At 44.0% G+C, this 26,166-nt stretch overlaps 1 long non-coding RNA gene across 1 annotated transcript in view; it reads left to right on the forward strand.

Moving 5' to 3' along the window:
- Window positions 1-25,055, forward strand: part of LOC138527916 (uncharacterized) — a 366,749-nt gene extending 341,694 nt beyond the window's left edge. Inside the window, exon 3 of the long non-coding RNA XR_011284086.1 lies at window positions 24,882-25,055. This is a non-coding gene — a long non-coding RNA (uncharacterized lncRNA). The remainder of the gene's footprint in view (window positions 1-24,881) is intronic.
- The last annotated feature ends 1,111 nt before the right edge of the window (window positions 25,056-26,166 follow it).

The raw sequence follows: 26,166 nt of genomic DNA on the forward strand, positions 1-26,166 counted from the left end.
ACTCATGTCCCCTTGCACCCCCACCCCCAGCATTGCGGGGCACCTGCCAATAGGCCCCCACTCATGTCCCACTCATGTCCCCCTGCACCCCCACCCCCCAGCATTGCGGGGCACCTGCCAGCAGGCCCCCACTCATGTCCCACTCATGTCCCCCTGCACCCCCACCCCCCAGCATTGCGGGGCACCTGCCAGCAGGCCCCCACACATGTCCCCCAGCCAACATGTCATCACAATCTAGATCCCTGGCCCTTATGGTCAGCCTCCAAATGCAAAACACCCACTCGAGTTCTGCATCCACCCACTTAGAAATGGCAATGACATGATAGAACCCCAATAGCAAGTTTGGAAATGAACACATGGCCCTCACATACACCCAATGGGTGTCAGTGAATCTCAAAACCCATATCAGGATATGCATGATACCAATGAGATGATACTACACATTGAAGTTTGATGAAAAAAATGTATTAATAACAGCATAAATGGAATAAAAAATAAACAAATGACAATGGGAATCAAAAACCAAAAGCAACATGTCTGTAAAATAATGAAAAACGACAAATCATAATCCAAAGGAAAGGTGTCCAAAGTCACAGTTCAAGAAAGTAAATCCAAGGTAAAAACAAAACCGAAAACCATTGCTCCATGGGTAAATAAAAAAAAAAAATCCAACAGTCAACTATATACAGATAAACAAACCAAGGTCCATGATCCCAACTGAAGAAATGAAACCTACATAAAAATACTACCTAATAAAATAAAACTATATACAAAAATGTGGCCCATTGTCCAAAAGGTCCAAAATAAATAAAAAAGCAAAGGGAACCTAACACTAACTACATAACTATTTACAAGGGCAGCGGGCTAGTCCGACGGCTCACTGGTTGTTATCATGGGCCAGGGCATCATCGAACTCCTGTTCAATGGCTTGGAGGCGGGCATGTTCCCTGGCCCTGAGGTCCCGCAGGGATAATGCAGTGTCCAGCTCCAACTCCCTGCGAAGACCCTCAAGGCACTCAGCCCGCCTCAGCGCCCTCCGCATGGAGTCCTCCGCCCTGACCATTGTGAGCCGTTCCTCCTCTGCCCGCTGCCGCGCCGCACCTATCTGCTGGCACAACCGCTCCCACACGGAAGCCACTCCCATTCCAGGGTTCTCCTGCCCTCCGGCCGATGCCTGCACCCCTGATGTTGATGGCCCCGAGCCATGATGCCTCCCACGTTGAGCCTGCTGCTGCCTCCGACGCAACTGCCTCTGCCAGCACGACAGCATCTAGGCTGATGGAAACCACCGACGCCGTCGTGCACGTGCCCTGCCCGATGATGCCGTCACATCCTCCATCTGCTGGGGTCCAGTTGCTGGTGTGTCCACCCCTGCTGGACCTCCGACTCCCGACTGTGGCAGGGGTGGGATCCCCACCGAGGTGGCTGCATTGGTCGGGGCAGGTCCACAGGGGGCCCTGGTGGCATCTGGGCCGGAAGACGGCATGGAGTACGACTGGCGCATAGCCTCCACAGAGGAGGAGAGGGTCGCCAGAGTGCCCGACACATGTACGAGACCCCCGACCCTGACCGCTCCCAACTGGGCCATGTTGGCACGGTGCTCTTCGTGATGACGTGCGTGCTCCCCCCGGGAAGCACGCACCTCATCACGAATGACAGTCGTGCGCAACGCGACACCAATCGGGATCTTCTCCATACAGCCAGGGGTCCCCTCGTCCGCAGGTGGAGGGGAGTCAGATGACATGGACATCCCCCCTACCTGCGGAAGGGCCTGGGATGGGGCATCCCTGCTGGTGCATGGTGGTGCAGTCACAGTGTCAAGGACAGTGACATGCACAGGCACCTCCATGGCGACCTGTGCTGCCTCCTGCCCCTTCCCCTGGACTGCACCACTTGCACCAGCAGGGATGCCCCCACCAGGTCCCATGTGCGGCTCAGTAGCGGCCTCCTCCTCCTCTGTGGAAACCACCAACCTGGATGGCTCCACACCGTCTTCCCCCGTTGCAAGCCCCTGTGGGGGCTCACCCACCCCTTCCGCTGCAGCCGTGGGGGCATCCCCGCCGCTTAGCTCCACAGCGCCGTCTCCGCCCTCTTCTTCACTTTGCGCTGTGTAGAGGGAGACATAGAACACAAGCATCAGGGTACTGTACAATGGTCCCCTAGACAGGAAGCAATAGCAGATGAGTGGCACTGTCAAAGATCACTTCCATCATGTCCCTCCACAACACATGGGTCAGTGCAGGCAAAACACATGCAGTAACAGGCATGGCGCATGCTATGGACATAAGCAAACATGTCCAAGGGACTCTTGAAGCATACAATGTTGTTTTTGGACTCACATGCATCATGGGTCATGCCTATCACATGCACACACTTCAACATACTTTCATCCATCTGGACTCATACACCCAAGACACAGTGGATGCAAGGATAACTAGGCTGCATCAGTGAATCTGAACATTGTCACAGACATGTGTCATGCATCCATGGCATGCACAAGTCACAGACACGCAGGTCAGAAACACAGACATGGACACCATACATGTACATGGCATCAGCACCCATCCCTCACCCACACCCATGTCCAGGAACAGAGACTGGCATGCTCTCATGTGTCCATTCCGCATAGGGCTCCCCATGTTACGTTTCAACACATACACCAACCGTGTGCTTCACACATTACTGGTCTCACATGCATGACCATGATGTCCCTGCACACACACATGCGTACATGGCCTATGTCACACATACAGGCAAGTATCAGACAACCAGCACGCTGCAACATGCCCTGTCTCACACAGCAATGCTTGGCCACTTACCGCTCGACTCCAGGCGGGTCCGCCTCTCAAGGATCTGGGCATGGAGCGCTGGGCGTACGCGTTCCAGGACCCTCAGCTGGATGGTACTCATGCTGCCCCGGCCCCCCTCCACGAGGCGCCGGGCCTTTATGAGGGTCCTGGACCTGAAGTCCTCCCAGCGCTTCTTGACTTGCTTGATGTTGCGGGTTGCCACCCCCTCCGCGTTAATGGCAACCACAAACTCGTCCCAGATCCTGTCCCGTCCTTCCTTGTCGGCGCGTGGTGCTCCGAAGAGGGCATCATAATGCCCCAGGACAAGCTCCACCAGGACACCAACTTCCTTCTGACTGAAGCTGGTGGCCCTCTGCCCCTCTGGCTGGGGTTCGCCAGTGGTCTCGGATGGTGTTTGCCCCGACATGGCGACCCCCGAGGCAGGCGTGGGTGGGCAACTGGGTCCTGGGGCTGCGCTGTGGAGCGATGGTATTCCAGTCGGAGTGTTCTGTTCCAGAAGGGGTGGACACAGCAACTGGACCCCTGCAGATGGCTGATGTGCAGGCACCAAATGGCAGGGCACGGTGGCAGCAGGCAGGCAGGCAACAGCAGATGGCTCGTGGGAGGCTGCTTGGGGCTCTGGGGGGCAGTAATTCAGCCTTTTGGCCAGGAGCGTGGTCTTCCGTGTGCTTACGCGTGGCCAGCTTGATACAGAGTGATTTGGCACGTGAAAATTCTGCACGTCAGCATGTGAATCGAGGAAAGGCCCTTAGCGCGTAAGCGCGTCAGCACGCATACGCGATTCCATTGGACCAAAGGCCCTTAGCGCGTATGCGCGTCTGTGACGTATCGCGCACGGGCGTTGCTTTTCGTGGGGTGCGGTGCGTGTGTCTTGCAGGCATTGGGGTTCACACGCTATTACTTCACAGCGGGTGGGTGTTGGCTACGCGTTCTTCTACACGCAAGGCAGACAGTGAGTGGTACCCTGCTCCCCCAGGCCTGATCGCGTGTGAAAACACCTGCGAGCCCCTGAAATACACGTACCCCGCTCCACCAGGCCCGATCGCGTTTAAAAACACCCGCGAGCCCCTGAAATACAAGTACCCCGCTCCACCAGGCCCGATCGCATTTAAAAACACCCGCGAGCCCCTGAAATACACGTACCCCGCTCCCCCAGGCCCGATCGCGTGTGAAAACACCTGCAAGCCCCTGAAATACACGCGCCCAGGCCAACGCGTGTGGAACTTCTCACGCACCTCTGAAATACACGCGCCCAGGCCAATCGCGTGTGGAACTTCACGCGCACCCCTGAAATACACACACATGCTCCCCCAGGCCAGATCGCGTGTAAAACTTCACGCGCACCCCTGGAATACCCGCACACAGCCCAATCGCATGTGAAACTTCCCGCGCACCCCGGAAATACCCGCACGCAGGCCAATCGCGTGTGAAACTTCCCGCGCACCTCTGATATACACGCACACACTCCCCCAGGCCAGATCGCGTGTGAAACTTCTCGCGCACCTCTGTAATACACGCACACGCTCCCCCAGGCCCGATCGCATGTGGGCCTTCTCGCGCGTGTAGGACTTTGGCGCACATTTTTTTCCTGCGCAGGGACGCTACCGCCTGCTTTCGTGTGGCGGGCATGTATGGGCCTGTGCGCGTCTTTGGCCGTGCGCTGTTTTTCCCTATTCGATTCCATGAATACGTGTTGTAGGCGAGCGTGTGGGCGTTCTACGCACTTGCCTCCTGTACTTCCCCCGTGACGCCCACATTTTCACGAGTTGTTCCCCATTCTGCGTGTGACGCCCCGTGTTACGCAACTTTTGTTATGTGCGAATTCGCTGTGGCCTTATCGCACAGCGTTCAATGACCTGTCCGCCAGCATGCGCCAGCGTGCGCTGCACACTTTTTCAGCGCACATCCCACATTTTGCGCGTGCACGGACTTCCATGAATTGATGTGCGATGTTTTCTGTGCGATAATCGCACTTGCACTGCGATAATCGCACTTGCACTGCGATTTTTGCTATTTCACTGCTAATCGCACGTTTTCGCACGCGTGCGCCGTTTTTTTCGGCGCACGTTGATTCCATGAATCGGCCTGAAAATTGGTAATTATGTAATTGTACTTACATTGTAAACTGTCTTGTATTGAAAAAAAAATGCAGTGCTTATTTCCAATGATTTCTTACATTATGCATAATAGTAATATCATACATCTCTTACTGAGCAAAGCATATTACCAAAACTTAGAATAACTACATTGGGGGTCATTACGACCCCGGCGTTAAGGAGTTAACGGCGCTGTAAAAGGCTGTGGCGCCGTTAACCCCTTAACGCCTTACTATGAGGTCTCTTTGCGGCTCCCGACCTTAACGGCTGGTCTGGACCAGCCGTTAAAGTAGGGACCCGCAAAGGGACCTTGATGGCAATTACGGTACCGCAATTTGTGGTGCCGTAATTGCCGCCTTCCCCATTCCCATTGAGCCCTATGGGGCAACAAAGGGAATGGGGAATGGCCATGGAGAAAGGGGGAATTACCGCCCCACCAACCTTGAAATGGGGTGGTAATTCCCCCTTTCTCCATGGCAGACTCCGGCATGGACCATGGTGCTAATAGTACCATGGTTTAGCGCTGGAGTCCGAATGAGGGCCGTTGTCTTCCTTGGATTGATAAGACTCTAACAGAAAGCAATCTGGTTAACGCTGATTGTACTCTTTTGACATACCTCAATGAGAAAGGGGAATGGGAAAATTAGCACCACAAAATTAATGAGCCCTTTTTGAACATTTGAATGATCACATATCTTTATATTTGAAAACTATGTATTGTTAGGACTCATTTTCTATACTCTGGCCTGTTGGACAGATGTATAGAAAGCCAACCTATATTGTGTCAGTGATAACTCCGAGAGTTGTAGCCAAACCAGTTCAAGGTAGCAGTGATGAAAGGTCTAGGCTAAATCCCAAGAGGTGTTGAGCTTGTAAATCGGTCCACAATGAGTACACACAATGGGAATCTCAGATTACACTTAGACAGTATGTATACAAATACAGTTATTTATGTATGGCCAAATATGACTATGAAAAATGACTACTAACAGGTCAACGTATCACACAACACCAATAATAGATTACAGTAGGGCATAATACAAATCCAATCCCTGTGAAAGAAAGTACAGATTTGTTTATACACTGCAGGTCCACAGAGAATTAACTCTGACTTCAAAAGTCCTTCCCTAAATTTTCTGGGGCCTTGTGCCCAAAAGTTCAGGAAAAGTTCTGTCACAGTTTGTAATGAAGGAAAACATGAAGGAAGGGTCTCTGGGGTCCAGTGAAAGGTTCCAAGGGTTAGATGACAGTTTATTCTAACTAACAAAAGTGTCCCCAACCTTCAGAAGCTTGCACTGGCAAAGCCGAAGTATAGCAAAAGTTGTATAAAAATTAGCAAATATTTTAAAGGAAGTTTAGGGCCGGGTAAGAACCACTGTAACTCACCCCCATATGCTGATTCTTTACAGGACTTGGCAGGTCAATAGAAGCAGGTCCAAGGTTTATTTTTCCGCAGTCAGTCTCAGTCGTTGATTTGCAGGGGTTGCAGTTTCAAGCAGATCTCTGGTCTGTGACTTTAGCTGGTGAAAGGACTCTCGGATGAAGAATGCAGAAAAACATGAAGCAGTATGCACCGAAGGACTGGACTCGACTGAGCGAAGCTGTTTCAGACAGTGGTCAACATAGCACGGTGATGCAAAGGGGCTCACTTTTTGCAGTGTGACTTTCCTTTCTATTTCGAATCCCCTTGTAAGCTAAGACTCCGAAATGTTGCTAAGTCTTGTAGGACAAGCTGAGGATCCCCCCTGGTTCCAGGCCTCAATGCGGAACAGTGACATCAGCAGGATGGTAGACCAAACTCAAAGCTGGTCAGCCCACGGACGGTACCAGGACACTTCTGATGGCTCTTTTTCGCAGGGTACCAAGCCGACGTCAGGAATGGATGTTCCCTCCACTCCTTTGGTCACAGCTACCTCGCAGGTCTGCTGAAGATCAATAGCAAGATAGGGATCCTCTGGGACAGCAGCAGAAGTTGGTCACCAGGCCTCCTTTAGATGGGTCTCCAGTCTCTTCATGGGTCTAACAGCTGGACATGAGTATTGGCTCCTTCAAGTTACTCCAGAATCTTTCTAGAGTGGGTGAAGGGGTCCTCTTCTTATCCAAAAGCCAGGTAAGAGCTCAAACTCTCACTATCCAATAGCAGAACTAGCCCCACACACACCCCAGCAGTGGTCCAATCAGGATCACCAGACGGAACACTCATGCATAACACTTAGACACACTGAAACCAGTTTGTGGATTTGGACCAGACAGTCCCAGCCACCATCATGCCAGCAAACACACATAGCCCTCCAGTAGCCCACCAAAAACCTGTGCTGCCCCTGGCACTGGAAGTCCACATAAGGATTTTCTTGGCCTCACAGTCCAGGAAGAAGGCTAAAAAAACAAGATGGCCAAAGGACAAGCGGAAAACCTTGTGCCATAGACATTTTTGGTCACTAGCCACAGTTAGGAGCCAAATGCAGTAAACGTGGTAAGGCTAAAGCGCAAAGAACCAAACAATTGTGAAAAGTCACTGCTGCCACCAGATTGTCCATTTAGGACACCTAGAGTAACCAAAAATCTTTTGAGTGTTAGTCTAGGGCAAATACAAACGTGTACCCCAATGTACTGTATTGTAAGATACCGTGTAAAGTGATACAACTTACCACACGTAATAACAAGTTACTAAAAGTAATAACAAATTAACTAGACTAAGGCAAACAATGTTTCCCAGTAGTGTCAGCCTGAAGGACATGTCAGTTTCCCCATAAAAGATGAGCAAAAAACAGTTTAGTGAAGTTTAAGGCTTCACTGCACTGTAAAAAGTACAGGTCAGGATCAAAAATAAAAGCAAAACGTTTGGGGGTACATAAAAATGGATGGAAAGGTGCAGCCAATAAACATCTTTCCTATCATGTATGTGCTAAAAAGGCTGTACACTTAAATCATGTATTACATAATGTAAACTTGACTTCATGTTGATTTAATTTTACACAGAAGTAAGTCCAACATTAACGTTTCTCTAACCGTGATCTACATATATATTCATCTTACAGAATCTGGGTTTTGCTGTGAGGATACATTGACTGCAACATCTAGCATTAATATAGGAACCAAAGCCTAACTTGCTTCTGGTTTCTAGAGATAATTATTTCCTCTGGTCTCAGCATAGCATTTGAGAAGAGGAGGGAAGGTTTATCTTTGGATAAGGATACCTTTGTGGGCGGTGTTGTGCACATGCACAATCCCCAATTCAGACTTTTAGAATTATATGCATAGTGGATTGTTCATGCCAGCTTGCACATTTCTACCAAACATGTAAGGCATTATTTAAAGTAAACATGAATTGTGTCTGAGTCCTGTTAAATGCTATTCCACTGAGAACATCCACATTGTCTCGAGTTATGTAAAGCACAATTGTACATGTCCACATCTGCACTAACCCAAGTATAAATGCCCTTTCCCATACCAATACCACCATTGCACCAAGATATGTAAAGCAGCATTACCCATGTCTCCATCCACATTTCCTCCTACTCGGTGCCACCACAAGCCAGGAGATAGTGGTCCTGAGGGTAGTGGGGGATGATCCCCTGGATAATATGATCTATGGCAAATGCAGATGGCAGGGGCTCATAGCACTGCCACCTTAGATCTATCTGCTCCCTTATGGGAATTGAGGAATGCCATAGGACCGGTAGCACTTGCACTCTTAGCTGCCCTCCTATGGGTGCATGAATCCTGAATCCATAAAGAAGTAAAGATAGGGACCTGAACTAGGACTACAAACCTTAGTCAGTTAGCCCCTGAGTGTACAGGGCTTTTGCTCACACTTGAGCTACAGGATTGCAACCCGGGTGCAGGGTCAGGGTGTGACAAACACAGGAGAACTGCCACAAACAGCTCCCACATAAGAAGTGCAAAACATCCCCAAGGTTGACACCCACCAGTGAACCCTAAAACAAGCTGGCTGAAGAGACATTACAGAGTTCCCTAATCCCAGAGAGAGGTTGGAAGGCAGGCCAGAGGTGTGGCAGCCAGTGAGAGGACAACCAGTTCAATCTCCTAGATAAAGACATCCCCGGATCTGTATCCTGAAAGTCAGTCCCCACTCAGCTGCCACACCTGAGCCTGCTTGATACAGATAGAGAGGCTGGAAGGCTGAACAAAATCCTTATAGAAATCATCAGCTGTGCCAGATGGTGAGTGTATTTGGGAGGAAGATCTAAATTGACAATGGCTGGTGAGGTGTCTGGAGCAAGAGCAGGTTAAATGAGCTTGGCGAAGTATACCTGGAGCCTGGGTTGTGATAAATAGGGGCCAGATGAGAGGCCTAGAAGGCCTGTCATGGAAGAGATAGGATGCTACATGAGAAGTCAAGGAAGCTAGGAAAAGACTCACCCTAGAAGGTGGTGAATACTGTGACCAAGCAGTTTGGGAGAAGAAAGACACAGGGGACTGGGAGAAGAAAGATCTATAGGGCTTGGGAGAGTTAGGAGACCAGTCAAGAGAGACAGGCAGAAGTAAAGAGGATATAAAAGAAAGTGAAAAGGAGTCCATGGAATAGTTGGAAAATCTGGAGGAGAAGGTAAAAAGAAGTAAATAGTAGGAGTGATACAATGACAAGGAGGTGAAAGAGGTGGTCAAAGGAAGTGAAGAGAATTGGAAAAATATCAAAAAGGTAAGGAAGGATGAGAGAGAGAAGCACAGAAAAGGAACGGAATATAGGTAAAAGTAAGGAGGGTTTTGTTTTATCAATAGAGAGGTTGGAAACAGTAAAGCAGGAAAAAGGATGTCAGCCCCAATGTTCTAAGAGGTACCCCAGAAGAGTTTTCGAAAATAAACATGAGGTGGGATGCCATGGGGGGGAGAGGGAGACTGGAGCAAGTGGCTGGAGAACCGGAACCCTGTGAGGTTTTAATTTTGTGAATTTCTATGGAAAGGTAAAAAATATGTACCAGAGGAAGATGTCCTTTTCTGCTCTGTAAAGGACTCCTTCTCCTGTTTTATACTCTACCCTTGTTCTTCCTAAGGTTAACTCATCATTAGTGTAACTACTTGTCAAGAATCTTTGTGTCATTTTGTCCAACTGTTTTGAACATTATTCACCTTAAAACAATCAATGTCACCCTTAAAAACGGATTGCGTGATAAGCTGTTGTACGTGCGTGGATGGTGAAAATGTAACCAGTGATGATTCATTGGTTTCAGCTACATCCAAAATCCAAATTCCTTGCTTAGCGTTACTGCTGTAAAAGAGTTAATTTTAAACTGTGTAGGAAGTCAGAAAATTGGGAATAATCCTCATATGTTCCTTTCTAGATTCTAGAAATAACATCGATATATCTTCCCCAATATTAGATGCAATAATGCCAAATACATGGAACTATTTGCATTTGTTGGTGTCTTAATGGATCCCATGGAAAAGCCGGATATTCGTAATTAGAATTCATTATTGTACCTAACATATTAACAATGGATTCTAGAAGTGTCATAATGAATACCTTGGATGTTCTTTATTGATCTTCATGCAGGTTTAGCTATTCAATCACCACTTGTCGAGAGTTGTGGTGGCTGGACGTTTATAGACTCCTTATGTCAACTGTAAACAAAATGTTACTCATTTCTACAGTTACTCCCACTGGTATCCTTAGAAAATGCAAATTGCCTTTAATGTAAGTGCCTGTCTTCTGTATCAATGTTTTTAAGAAATAATCAATATGGGTACCCACAGTTTGCAGTACACTACCAGTGACTGATACTATCGGTCTGCTTAGAGGTTTGGTTGCATATTTTTGGATTGTAGATAGCAAGTAAAATATGTGAGTAACTGGATTTGATATTTTAAACAATGCCTTGGCTTTCTCAGTAATCCACTCCATCGCTGTAGCTTAGTGAGCCAACAATGTCAACTTAGAGGAAATTTCTATTAGAGGGTAATGATCAAGAGGAGCATATATGGTTATGTCACTTAGTTTGCACTGGCATTCCTCGTCATAATGAGTAGTGTTGAGTAATACTAAAGGTCCTCCCTTGTCAGCTGGTTTGAGGATAAGACTATCATCTGTATAGAAGGTCCTAATTCAAGGTCGTTAATGCTGACTTAAGTGTGTGTATTGTGGCTTCACAAATCAGCAAGAACAAATCTGTGCACAAGATCAATTATGTGGTATTGAATAGGGTCGCAATTGCCAAAGGTGGCAGGAGTCTACCACCTTTGGCTCTCCAGACAATTGAACTACAACTCCCATCAGTCCTAACCAACGTAGTGAATGGTAAGTGATCATAAGAGTCATAGTTCAAAACATCCAGAGAGCTGCAGATTGCAGACTCCTGGTATAGGTGGTACACATGTGCTCTTGGATTTGAACATATTGTCAGTCTTCTTCATGTGTATCAACTTGGTCTGTTTCCACTTCAGAAACAAATGTCTTATGTTTTATCATATTTTCAAAATCATAAGTACCAATATTATTCTAGAGAAAGGAGGAACTGAACGTCTACAAAAAATGTCAAAGTAGCCAATTCACAAGTTATTAAAACTCTAACAGGAAATTAATAACCAGAGTTGCCTGTTCTTTTGAGGGGTTTGTGGTCATGCCAGATTTCTTCTTCCACTACCCCCTGCAGGTCATCTTATTTGTGTGCCCCTCCCACAAAAAAGGAGGAAGAAAAATAGGAATCCCCAGAAGTGCTCTATGTCATATTCAGTATTATCCTGTTCTCTATATCTCTTCCTACTTTGTCAGCTTGTGAAATGGAAGACTATGAACTGTGAACTGTGAAATGAAATACATCATTTTGTGTAGTTCTTATTTTTGCATCAAAATGTAAACTTGAGATAATTGCAAGATTCTCTGCAAAAACTTCTGTACTACTTTTGTTCTAATGCCTCTCTGTATTGAGTCAAATGTGTATTTGTTGCCTCTAAAGCCTTGTCTAATTCTACTTTACTTAGTGTCTTGGGTAGATCAGACTGTCGTTCCTCAATGTCATATTGAATATGTCTTATATAGTTAAAGCATGATATCCAAAGAGCCTTTATTTTAAATACTATCTTTACTTAAAGCAGGTCTTAATTGGATACATATTCCACTAGGTATCCATCCATTGCGCTTTGTAATATCTGCCCAAAGTAAACACATGTAATTTCCTACTAATTTTGTTCTGGAAGAAACACTTCTATTATTTATTTTGTATACAGAATTTCTTCATGCAAAAAACAGCTTATATCCTGAATTAAAATGAGTATTGCTTCTGCTTCTTGTAATGCTTTGCCTGCAGAGACAAGAAACACCTCACTGATGACCTCAAATGATGCAAAAACGTGCATGAGGTTGCTGTTTGTCTCATGCAGAAGCGATGTGACCAAGCTATTCAAGCTGGACTACCTCTTTCAGCGTAGGAACAAGCCAGATTTGCACATGATAGTTCCCCTTCTATATTGGCATGACTGGCTGAAAAGCCATGCTCTGATGGTTGCCCAGAGAAATGCTTGTGTTTTATGTTCAATTAATCACCTTCCACCCATTACTCTTCAGTTCTGCTTTAGTCACGCCAAATGTGACAGGTACACTCAGACACGGGACTGATGCCTAGAGACCCCAAGCAACACTTGACTGATCATGCCCAGTGAAGGTGATACATCTATGGGGTTGCTTGTGAAACAGGGATGTGAGAAAGAGGTTAAGTTGGACTGCTGCTTTTGGGGTGGGCCTGTGGCCTACCCTGATTTGCATATGTTCTTTCCCCTTCTTTATTTGCATGGCAGCCTGAAAACTGATGGGCTTTGGAAGGTGCACAGAACAGTGCCATTTAATTCAGAATCTTCCAGATTTCAACCTTTAATTTGCTAGGGCACCGCAGACTATTAAAACCTAAGGGGCACAATTCTGCACCCATCCCCTACCGGCCCTCAAAAGGTATTAGAATCCTGGCACTCACAACTCAGCACAGGGGTGATTGACTCGCAACATCCATTCCACCCCACACCACTCCCCATCCCAGATTCCACTACCAGTTTTCAGAGTGTGCAGGGCAGGCCACACATGAGGAGAACATCAGGTGAGGAAAGAGATTGTCCAAGATTACTGTGGCTGCTGGAGCACAGGTCAGTTACAAACAAAACCCTTTGTGCATATATGCCTGTGTACATATGAGGGGTTGTGCATGTCTGGATGTGTGTGCGTGTATGTGTATGTGAACTATGAAATATGTGTACATTCCTAGATGTCGGGTATGTGGGTGTGCAGAAGTGGGAGCAGGTTGGGAGGAGGGGTAGAGAATAACAGCGGCAGGTGGTCTGACAATGATAGTAGTTCTTCTAAAGGTAAACTACTTTAAAAATGACATTTATTGCCAGAGCTAATACGACGTTCTCATTTTACAGCGACATACTTCAATTACTGCATACATGCCAAAATTAATGTGTACCTAAATTAGCAGTACTGGGAATATTTGGCAAAGCCAGTATGAGTTTGAACATACAGTATTTGTAGCGGCATTATTGGACGCAGCCATAATTAGTTGCCATGTAAGTTAGCAGTTCTGTACTTAATGAGTATGGCCAACATTTGAGTGTGCGCAAATACTGTGGCAATGCTAGAACTATTGGCAAAGCCATAATGACTGTATACGTACAGTAGCAGTACTGTGATTATTGGGCAAAGACATCACAAGTGCGTACTTATAGTATCTGTACTCAGAATATCGGAAACGCCATCATGGGTGTCCTTTCAATAGCAATGCTAACATATATTGTGGGCACAGATATCGGAAACATGCATTGCAAAAGGCTTCTGTGTACTTATAGTGGCTTGACATCTTTGGAATCTTTCATGTTTTACCCATAAAACCGATTGAAAGTCTATAACTTTTTATCCAATGTTCACACAAGTTTAAACGGTAAAATGCACAATTTGAAATCTATATTTTAAAAATTGTTCTGGGGAGGGACAACCTCCACGACCCCCACTGTCTTGATGTGTTCTGTCACTCATGTCCATTATTGAACAATATCTATCCACCTCCTTTGAAAACATTTACCAGTACCTTTTAAGAGGATAGCTTGTTTGAAGAATAATCTTCATGAAATCCAGAAAAACGGCCATGCCTCTGAAAGCATGAAACAACTTCTAGACCTCTGAGGCTGATGGCAAGTTAAGCAGATGATGCGTTTGGTTTCAGTCCGTTTATTCTGATTGGCATCCCTGAAAATGTGCTGCAAGGCTGCAATCACATCGTTGCGCACGATGCCTGTATAGGAATGTACAACTCGGGGCACAGCACACACCCCTCCTGAATGTAAGAACATGTGCTTGAGCCCCAGGTCTTCAGAAAACTACATCAAGGATGCATTCCATCACATGTGCTGTGCAGGGTGTCAGCGGCTGCATCCGCATCGCATTCTTTCAACCCCCCCCCCCCCAGCTCCACCCCCCATGGAGCTTGAAAATCCGACAAACCTTCTAAAACTACTAAATGCAAGAAAAGCATTTTTTTGTTACCTTTCTTTATAATGCAGAACATTGCCTGGAACTTTAAAAGTGTGATGATTGTTTCTAAACGAGCAACTAATGAAATCAGGAAATGTATTTCAATTTCACACATATATTTTCAAACCATTTTCACTCTTTGCGTTATCAGGGACGCTGCATTTCACAGGCTTTAAGGACTTGCTCGGATTTCCAGCTCTCATCCGTACTGAGCAAAGAGGCTACAGTAAATGGGCGGAACTAACCAGAGCACCATGCTCCATTACACCATCTTACAGCATGCCATTAGTTTAACCTGCGTGTAGACGTGTCAACCCTCTTTGGGAGAGCAACCCATGTCCCTAGCTTTCAGTATGAAAGAACGGGTGCAGCCCTTGTCAGATTGGGGCGGGCAATCACCTGATACTGAACACAGAGGCACGAAACTGATACACAACTGTCCACTTATCAGCGAGCAAGGCTCGTAAATCTGTAACACTGACACAGTACATGTGCCAATCCTTGATGTATTCTCCAGTAAGAAGCAACTTTGACTGTCTTGGAGTAAGCTTCCCTCTGCACGAAAATACGAAATGCCATTGAAGGGTAAGTGCATTACACTTATTATGTTTTCAAGTGCACAATAGTTGTACATAAACATTTCCCACTAATATAATATCAAATATGATGGATTTCTGCTGATTTCAAACAAACAGCCAATACAATTAATACAATCCAGTAATGGTCTTCAAGCACAGTCTTTGCATGTCGAAAATAACACCTAATTTATTACTTGATATCCTTTTTTTCAGATGTTCCCAAAGCCTCAAAACAGCCATTGTTAGTGACAGCTGGTTATCATGTACACAGCTCAACCATGTGTTCACTCTTCTAGTTTCCCAAATGTCTCATTTAATTATCTAGCTAGTGTATAGGGAATACTCCTTTTATTACAGTAAATGATCAAATGTTTCCATGGCATTACAATCTTTACATTATTTGCAGGTCCTCTGCTGTTTCTTACGATTCATCCTAGGGCCTGTAACTTCTAAATGTTCAAGTTGTTTTATTTCAAATCTCACGTTAGTGTGGTTTTTGTGTGCATTGTTTGGAAAAAAGAAGGTGCAATATATGTATGCATGTGTGTCTGTGTGTATGTATAGGAGGCCAGATCCTGTAAACTCTCACTTCAATCTCGGCCATTTTTAGTTTACAATCTTGTATTAAAGTAGCTTGGGGAAAGTAGCAATTTATCTGCCAATTGTTCCTATAACATGTTTGTTTTGAATGTTGTTTCACAAAGAGGCTTTCTAGCTTTTTTCCCCTGCAATCACCATGGAAAAGAACGTATTCAATATGTTTCTAGTTGAAAGTTTAAAGCCCCTTTCTGATCCAAACTAAAGAGAAAAAGAAAACAAAGACTCAGTTCACAGCATATATGGGGAACTAGGTTTCCATTGGACAGGCACCATATCAGTCGCCAGGATGTCCCCACCCATTTAGTAAGCCAGTCAACATTTATTTTGATTCTTGACTCCAGTCCATGTAATATATAGGGAATTCATGTGGGTTTATATTCTGCACCTATGGGCATTCGCATATAGCCTCCATATGTATATTGGAAACATTTGAACACAGCCATAAATGGTAAGCTTTTATTTCCCTTTTTTCGAACCATTTAATTCTCATATGATTGATCATTTAAAAATATGCTTGCATAGCTGAATTCTGATACATGTTCAATCAAATGCACAGATTATTTCCAAACGGTTCTTCCCAGCTTTCCTATTGGAAAATACCATAACTTTGTGTTGTTGCTAATGCATCTCCTGATGATTCACCTGGGAGTGTGGCTCCATTGCTATTAGACTTTGGTGCTAAACCACTTCAGTGTGGTCAAAAATGCCAATACATTGATCAACCTAGATTTTCCAATCCCATTTTAGTTAGGATCCTGTCAAACCTCCCTATGGCCAGGGTCAGGATGACTAAATAAACATTCAAAAGAATGGGGCAGTACAAAATATTGTTTTAGGACGTGGCCAGTTTTTAACTTATTTCAAACTCCCCCCTCAGTGCCCAGACTCACTCTTGTGGTTGAATGTATGTGCAACCTAGGATCCAGGCCCATTGGTCCTATGTGTTCCACAGACATCCCCTGCAGACTTGATGAAATGCATATGTGTGTTCTAAGGAAGGCACATAGCAATGGATTGCCCAGCATACGGCTTGTGTTGCTAAAATATTTATAATCATCAATTGATGTATAGTGGAGAAACCTTTGTGAAAAGCAGTCTGGAATGCAGGGATTACCCATTTCCTAGTGGCCGAGATCTTGAGTTCCCTTAATACTATTCCTGGAAATATTTTGATTGAAGTATCTAAAAGTGTTATCATTCTGTAACTAGACCATTTTTACAGTCACTTTTTTTTGTGTAAGCAGATGCAAGTGGTATATGCGAGTTTTAGTCATGGAATAATTAAATATCTCTGTAAGGATATGCACCCATGTTTCTGGTTGCATCGCCATCACCATGTTTGTAAGGCCAACTGAGCCTGGTGCCCTATATTTCTTTAGGTTCTTGATCACATTCAGAACATCACATACATTGACTTTGACATCTACTGCATTGTACTTTACAATATAACTTGTAAAATGCAATGTATTGTGTGTATTATCTGTGCACTATTTGAATTAACCTATATCATGATGTATTTGGGACTATTTTGCTCCTTGAACCATCTTGTGAATACTATTCCATTACAGTGATAGCTTAAGTTGAAATGGTTCAATGGCTGTCAGCAAAGTTTCCCAGCCCTGGGCTCTGTTGGTCTTGTTTATTCTACTTCTTATACCAATTAAGTCAACCTGTGTGAGATTAGATTGGTTCAGCATATTTGTTTAATTCCAATTGTCTGTGCAGCTCACATCAGCTGTTAATTCTCAGTTCTTTAAAAAAAAAATATGAATAGCAGCATCGCATTTTCTCATAGACGTGGTCCTGTGCATTATATTCCTTTTACTGGGTACAGACCTATATAATCATTTTAACTCACTTTGAATATGCTTAAACATCATACATCTAACTAGCAGAATGTCTACATGTTACATTTAACAAACAGCGGCAGGTCTGCATAAATTGAGGCACAAGCTTCAAATTGTTGTCGAATCTGATAACATGGCACCCAGATTTACTGGATTTTGTTTCGCCTGGTAAAAAACTCACTCGCACTCACATTTATATCCAAGGATTAATATGGGTGGTCAGTCACACTAGTAACTACAAAATTAAAGCACGCAAAAAGAGATACATAAATCTTATGTGCAAAAAAGTAATCTAATGTTGCCTTTCTTGTATGATCATGTTTGGCGTAAGCTGCAGGCATAGCTTAAGTGGTCAACCTTTTTTATGGAATTAAGCCTCAGTTGTCAAAGATGTCTACCAGAAATTTGCATGGACTGTTCCAAAATTTTGTTTTAGAACCGGGGGTGAAATATTGACCTCGGAAAAATCAAGATAACCACCTTGAGGCATCTTAGCTCTAGGCTCATGTAAAGCCTTGTCTTCCATACTGGACTTGTACCGTTTCATCATATAGGAGCATAACAGTACATTGATTTGCATGTTCAGTGGGAATATCGAAATACACTCAGTCCAGATATAATCAATAGCACATCCCAATTTGCAGAGTACATCTCCCTCTCGCAGATTCACTGGGCATGGGAGCAGGGCAGGAAATTGTGCTGCTACAAAATGGGACAAATAGAAACAGTAAGCAGTCCAGTCACACGGTGGATCTCTAGATTGTTAGACATGTGAACTCGCCATAGAGTTTCAGAGAATAAAATGGCTTCCTCAAAGTATTTTGCTTTCATAGTGGAGTTCTTCAACATTGCACTTCTTTATCCACTGGTATTAATGCATGCAATACGCTGTCACTTGCCCCTGAGCATTCACCAGGATATATTAATACATCGAAAGATGACTAATAAAAGAAGGCAAACAATGTATTTATTTATTTAATTATTTTTGCATTTGTAAAAGCGCACCCAACCCAGAGGCATCAAGGCGCTAGTTACGTTACAAAGTCAGGTGGAAGTAGAGAAATAAAGGAAAAGAGGTTGAAAGCAGGAATAGAGGTAATTGAAGATTCAGGTTCTCAGTGTCTTTGCAGTAAGAAGTTAATGGGGCTACCAGAGGAAGGGAGGGGATTCCTTTTCAAGTACATCTTCCCAAAGGACTGTTCTGCCAATTTTTTCCAATGATTTCAATCTCAGCCTCAGGCCTTAGAGTATATTATTTGTCTTTCTTTTAGCATGCTTCCGCTAGGGAAAAGCCCTCTCCCTTATTCGCTGTAGTCAAATGGTGTCCTGTAAGAACTGGACTGTGCATGTGAGCTAAACCATCTCACTAAGACCCTTTTCAAACATGTCAGGTTACTGGGACAAGGTCGCTGGACTAAAGCTAGTAGATCATACCAGCACAAGGTGATTAGGGCAATGGGTCATTCAGTCAGATCAAAAATGGTCATGGGGCGGAGGCCCTATTCCCCTTATCAGACAAGATAACACTGGAAGTTGTATGATGGCAGCCTTGTTGACCCAGAAGCAGTATGGTTGCACACAATTTTTTTCACTAGTAGTGAGAAGGGACTACCCCCTGTATTAATGAGAATGTTAAGCGGCAGGAGGGAATAACGTCCCAGACAGCCTTTTATACACCTTACAGAGGTTTTGATGGACAGGTGGTCGTATGTCTATACAACTAGGCATCTGGCAAAAGGTGAGGTTTGAATGAATCAGTTAACAGGCCAAAAGTTTGATTACTTGTTCATTAATTCCTTGCCGTATATCTATCTAAAATCATTAGGCATACAGGGTACACTATTCAACATAAAACTCCATACAATTTCCAAACAAAATAGAATAGATCCATTAGCATAACACATCATATTGGCACATTAACAAACATCATACAAAACCACTACTAGCACAGCTCTATAAAACCACTTATAGATATAACCCCCATTAACTGATGATTGGTGTACTAGACAACTGATGCTTGCTGTATTTCACAATGTTAAACTCTCTGTCTTTAGTAATACTGCTCTCTTAAGCCATGCCCTGTATAAATGTATAGCAACTGAAAATATGTTCACTTCATCATTATTTATTTGGCAAATACACACTCCGAAAATGTACAATGGGCAGACTAAAAAGGTGATCAATTGTTTCAATTCTGTACTTACAAAGCAGACATTTTTTGACAGCTTATTATCCCATCTATTCATTTTATATGTGAGATGAAGAATGCCAAATCTTAGATTCATGTAGATTGTACGCATTCATCTTGGCTTCAATAACTCTAAGTAAGCCTCAAAACCTAGTGTAAGCTTTGTTTCAATCTATGAAGTCAGTGACAAGGAGCCAGAGATCCAGCCTAGCAGATCCATCCTGCATTTAGCCTGAACATCTTTCTTAACTATCTCTTTTGTGTTAATATCCATCAATAATCTTGATGGATTTATCTAGAGATCGTTATGCACCTTTGAAAGGCAACGATGTACCACCCTCCTGTGCAAGTATTTCTAGCACAGTATCCCTATATCTGTTCAACTGAGGCCTACTCCACAATCTAATCCTTGATAAAATAGGTCTAATCACCATAATATTATCAGAAACGGGAAAATCTAGATCTTCGTGCAGTGCTATTACTGGAGTGCTATTAGGTACCCAAAATGTTCTTTAGAAAACCATTTTCACTCACACAAAGCTTTGCATAGCTAATGTAACCCTTAACCTCTGCCTCACACAATGCCACTTGTCTGTCTTGTAATTTATAAACTTCCATCTATGACTTTGCTGCTCCTTTACTAGGCTACTGAGTAGATTTAGCAATTGCTTCACAATTTCTAGAAATGGAGACGCTGACATAATCTAGATTTTGATTCTATTTGCCCAAGTTGGTAAATCTCATTCCTAAGTAATCAAATACCTTGACCTGCTCAATTTTGCCTCTATCCAATGCTATGGTGCAGGTGAGCTGTTTTCTTATTCCCTTTTTTTAATCACAATGGATTTAGTTTTATCAACATTAATATCTAATAACCTTCCCATGTAAAACCCTTGAAATATCTGTAGCTGTTTCCTCATCCCAGACAGTGTTAATGATAGAAGGACCGTATCATCAGCAAGTAACGACGCTGGGTGCTTCTCTGCAGCTAAGGTTGGAGCATCAGTGAGAAAAACAAGAAGCTTATCAATTCTACTTTTTATGCCCGGGGAAATTCATGTTGGTGAAAGCACACAGTCTTGCTGCACTTCCTTTTGTTCCTTGAAAGTTCTGAGATATCACCACCCAGGCCCCACCAAACCGCTACTTTTTTACCACTATAGAGCAACAACAATGCTGACAAAGTATTGGGGATTCCCTGATCACGTTAGGTTTCCCCCTGTTTTCTATGAGCTAAAGCATCAAAGGCAGTACGAAGGTCAATAAATAGTATATAAAAATGCATCCCTCTAAATGTAACATACATTTCTATGAACAAAAATAATCTGAAAAAATGATCTATCGTATTTGTGCTTTCTCTGAAGATGGGCCAAAGGTGTTTTATCAGAGCACAATCTTCAACCCAAATCTTTATGCAGCCCAATAAAACTCTGGCAAACATTCTACCTGCCGTATCAAGTAAAGAGATTGGGCAATAGTTACTTGGTTGCTCGTGTGCTCCCTTTTTGTATAATGGTACAATTTCAGTGGTTCTCCAAGATTTTGGTGTGGTCTCGGAGAAGTAGATTGTGGCGGTTAAGAGGCACAATAGAGATGGTGCACAGACTTTCTTTTCTGATTTAAACAAGTTCACTGGCACTCTATCTGACCCAGGAGCTTTGACGTTTTTTTGGTAGGGCCATTGCCATGGTAATCTCATTTATCATGAATACCAAAGGGTCAAAACCAGTATCATCCTCATCAATTCATGGTCCACCGATGTTATCAGCAAACCCCCATGCCTCACAATACAGATCACTAAAATTATCATACCATAATTTACCAAAGATGCTTTCTGGTCCAAATTCATTATTTCCTATTGAGACAGCTGACATAAGCTTGCAGAATCTCGGTTGATCCTTGTTTTGGATAGCTTCAAAGATATCTTCTGCATGCTCTATTGTTTTCCTGGCAATAATGTGCATATAGTTGTTAATCCTTGCTACAAAAAGACCCCCCCTTCCTGCATTAAAAAAGTCCCAGGGATAGTGGGAGGAGGATGCCCAGCATTGGTTAGTCTGCGACAGTGACTCAGGGGAGCGGAGGGTTTGCTGAGATGGGTAACCATCAGGAAGATTGGTTTCAGGGATATGCATACATGGGGTGGCACTTGTGGGATGGTTATTTCATCGTAGTCCAACTGTTTGCCTGTTTTATGATTGTGGTATTATATGTTGTGTTTTACTTCTACCCTGAAATAGATCCAGCAAGATATTGGCAGTAGCAATTTAGGTAGGCTGTTTGTGAAGAGTCGGTGGTCTCTCTGGTATATCTGGATTTGGTTTTAATGCATTCTGGCTCTAGTTTTATATTGGAATAGGTTCTGGTTGAGGGCCCTTGAGAGGGACTCTTTCTGTTTTGATAGCTGTTGTAGATAGGGAATAAAAAGGAGATGAATAGGGCAAAAGGGGAAAAATGGATCACCCACAGGTCACAGCATAAATAGGGAAGGGAGAGTATTCACGTAGCAAGAGTGCCCTATATCCCTTGACAGCACCACTCCAGTGAGCCTCTGTTAAATCCCCTCACTTCTCAGGACCATAAGTGGAGTCACAGAGTATGTGATCCAGTGGCGATTACATGGGGCAATTGTGAATGGGGCATTTGCTTCTAAAAGAGGGACAGAGATGGGCAGAGAGAAATTGAAGCATGTGTAGAACCCTTCGAGGGATACCAATGCTCATTTCATGTACATACATTTCAATAGTGCTGGTTTCTCGAACTGTGACATCTGCTGGCTAAGGGCAGCTGTTCTAACAAGTTCCAACTAAAAGGGACTATTAATTTGGATAAAGTAGGTGTTTTGAACGCCTTAGAGAAGCGATTCAGTACAACTGTATTTGGTTACCACCTCGGATGTACTGAGACCCCTACTCTGATTGCCCAACTGTTCAGTAAAGATGTGGATGTTGTAATTTTGCCCTGGAGATCAGTGCTTTTAAGCATCTTGATGAATTGCTAATGCATCCACTTCCTATGAAGCCGACACAATTCAGAAGGTATCTAAGCAGGAATTGAAAGTAATACACTACTTGGAGATGACATTACATTGGGTCATCAAATGATAGCGCCATCGCTTGATGAGGCAGTTTACAAGATCCCAAGACCCCAAACTGATACACAAATGAAATCATTTTTAGGAATGGAAGGATATTGCTGATAGTAGATTTTGTTCTATGCTGCAAGTGTTAAGCCTTTGCAGTTTTAGACCTTGGCAGAACCATTAAAACAGTCTCCTGAAGCTGAAGAAGCATTCAGAAACATACATAGGAGCTTGGTAGAAGTGCCTGTCCTTGGGTTGCCCACTTATAAAAAACTTACTGCCATGAGGATAGATTTGCCCTGCCTGTTCTAACTCAGTAATATGGTTAACTCAGTAGTATGGTTTCCATTATCAACCTGTGGCATATTACAGTGAGGAATTGGAACCAGATTGCCACATTGTTTACAATCAGTGGCTGCAGCCGCACTACCAGTGGAACAGTGCAAGAATACAAATCTGGGTTCTCTTCTGAAAGCTTTCAAGACCAACATATTTATGTTTCATGTGCAAGTAAATGTGAGATTATATTGTTAAATTCTTCTAACATCACTTTAACTAGATGTCCAGTGCTGAACATGTCATCCCTTCTACCCATTCCACTGCCGCATGATGTGGAACTGAGGTGTCAGTAGAAAATCAGTAACAACACCACAAAGGGACTTGCTTGACACCCTTTATCTGATGCAGATCTAAAAAAAATGTGGAATGAGTCATGTAATCGGGACCAAAATGGGAAATTGGTGTCAGGGTATGTGATAGTAATTCTTGGGGAAGTGGTGGAGAGCAGGAGTCTGCCTTGGGTTACCTTCAAGCAAATGGAAGAGTTGGTGTCTTTCACTCAGGGCTATGAGCCTCTTGCTTAACAATCTATCAACATTTATACAGATTCTAGGTATGCCTTTGGGGCAGCCCATGACTTTGTTCAACTCTGCAAACAAAGGGCATTTTTAACATCAACTCGGTTTCCCTGCTAATAACAGTCGGTATGTAAAGGCACTCGTAGATGCTATAATACTCCTAGAAATGATTGTCATAATTAAATGTGCTGCTCATAGCCCCTGGATAATGAGATAAACAAGCATTGTTAATCAGACTCAACAGCAAAGTTAGCGACGGTGACAGAATCAGAGGATGAGTACATCCTACTTGTAAAGGGTGCACCAGAACCTTCTCCTTAAAGGACTTTAAAGACATTGTCCAAGATGCAGGAAAATATGTCCTTAAGTGTGAAGAATGTATGGATTGATACGAAAGGGATATCAGTTGCATGGGGGACTCCCTGTGGAGAGATGACCAAGGTTGGTGTTTTGCCTCAAAGATATTACTTCCACACCTTGTAATAATATATCATGTTTAGGAACATGTGAGCAAAAGCAGAATGATAATGTCTCTGAAATAACATTGGATTGCACCTAAGTTTTCAAAAATGCTCCAGGAATATTGTAAAAGGTGTGTTGTGTGCCAACAAATTAATTTGAGAATGTCAGTCCCCACCACCCATGGGGTTTATCATGGACCATTTTCTTAATCCCCAGATTGGTTTTCTGCAGTTTCCCTGTTGCCACAATTGGCAATATATCCTGGTGGTGTTGTCAAATGTCTGGACAGGGATTGTGTGGCAAGAGTTTGGATTCCTGTTAGCATTAACAGAGATCAGGCCTCCCAATTCATTAACAATTTGGTATAGAAATGTTTGACTGCCTTGAATGTACAACCAACCATACACTGTTCTAACCACTCACTGTCAGGTGAAGGAGTGGAGAGAAGGAATGTATTGATACAAAATAAATTGTCTAAATAATGTCAACATACAGGGCTGAGCTGTCCAGGTGCTCTTCACCTTGTGTTACTTAGCATTCAAAGCACGTTTGATGAATCAAGAGAATTCATCCCTTCTTCCCAAGGGGGAGCCACCCGTTATGGTACTATGGAGGTGGCCTTGCAAAGCCTAATTCCATCTAGGGAACATGGCAAGCTGACTCCCCCTGGGGTTGACTCCCCCTCGGTGAGCAAGTAATCCTCAAAACGGGATTGTATTACTCCATCCTCCTGTGATAGGTTCCATGTGTGTGTTGGCTATATGGGGATTGAGCAATATGATTGTACTTGTTACCTTTTAGAAGTGACTGCCATAGTTTCTGACCCTTATGTTCAACACTCATTACAAGAAACACAGAAATAATGTAACATTCCATCTCATTGCAGCTGGAATTCTAAAAACAGCAACCAAACAGCATGAGATGGAGAGGAACTTGCAGAGGAAGCCCTGCGGAGCAAGCCTTGAGAGAGAACATTTACCTGGAGGCCAGAGCTAAGCTGCATGCTGAGGCGGAAGGTGTCAGATGTGTAGCAGGAAAGAAGCCCATTAAATGCTGCTGATAGCAGGTCAGTCTAGAGTCAGTCATGCTTGACTGAGTAGGCAATAAAGCACTGCACAACTGCAAAGTGGGGAACCTGTGTCCACAGTCCATGGTGCCGATGAGCCTGAGAACCCACAACCGAAGATGAGGCCGATGTTGAGAACTAACCGTGGCTGTTCCTGGGAGCAGGGAGGAGAGTATGTCCAGAAATACCCAACAGTGGGGTGAGAAAGCTAAGAGCCCTTTGCAGAGTAAAAGCCAGAGGACCTCCAAAAAGGCGTGAGGGACTCAATACCCCATTTTTTTGTACTGGTATTTGTTTATTATTTGTATAGCACACCTAACCCTGTGGTAGCTGGGCACTTTAGACTTACTGATACATACATGCAATGTTATACAGATTTCAGACAACAAGAAAATGAAAGTGCATATGAACCCTTGGTTACAAATGAGTCAACATGGGGTGCCTGGAGGTAAACATGTGGGCAACAGTAGGAATAGAGAGGCCAGAGGAAGACTCTGGTTACGCAAGGGTCAAGGGCTAGGTTAGCAGTGAGTGTAAGTGGTGTAAGATAGGATATTAATTCTTACGATGGGGGTTTGTTGCTTAGCCAGTCGTTTATGCCGGCTTTGAAGCTGAGAAAGGAGGGTTCCTGTCTGAGGGGGGTAGGGATGAAATTCCAGTGCTTGGCTGCTTGGACTGGGAAGCTGGCTCCACCTGCTGTTTTGAGATTGTATCTCGGGACCACTAGATTATGTGAAGGTGCAGATCTGGTGATGCGAGTGAGCTGTTGTACACAGATTTTGTCAGCCAGGTATTTTGGGGTTGCATTGGCCATACATTTGTGGGTGATGGCAAGAGTACGTAGCGTGATTCTATCATGGATAGGTAGCCAGTTGGCGTTCTGTCTATGTGTGGAGATGTGGCAATTTTTAGGGAGGCTGATTTCAGCTCTGAGAGAATTATTCTGTAGCACTTGGTGTTTGTTTAAGTTGTGTTCTGAGGTGCCGAGGAATAGTGTTGCAATAATCAATTTTCGACAAAGCTAGAGCTCTGGCTAGTATTAGGCAGCTACTTGGTGATAGGAAATACTTGCAGCTATAGATCAATTTGTTTTTGTAGGCTGTTG

This window comes from Ambystoma mexicanum, chromosome 7q (assembly GCF_040938575.1).
Source record: "Ambystoma mexicanum isolate Mex_15411 chromosome 7q, UKY_AmexF1_1, whole genome shotgun sequence".
NCBI classification, from domain to species: Eukaryota; Metazoa; Chordata; class Amphibia; order Caudata; family Ambystomatidae; genus Ambystoma; species Ambystoma mexicanum.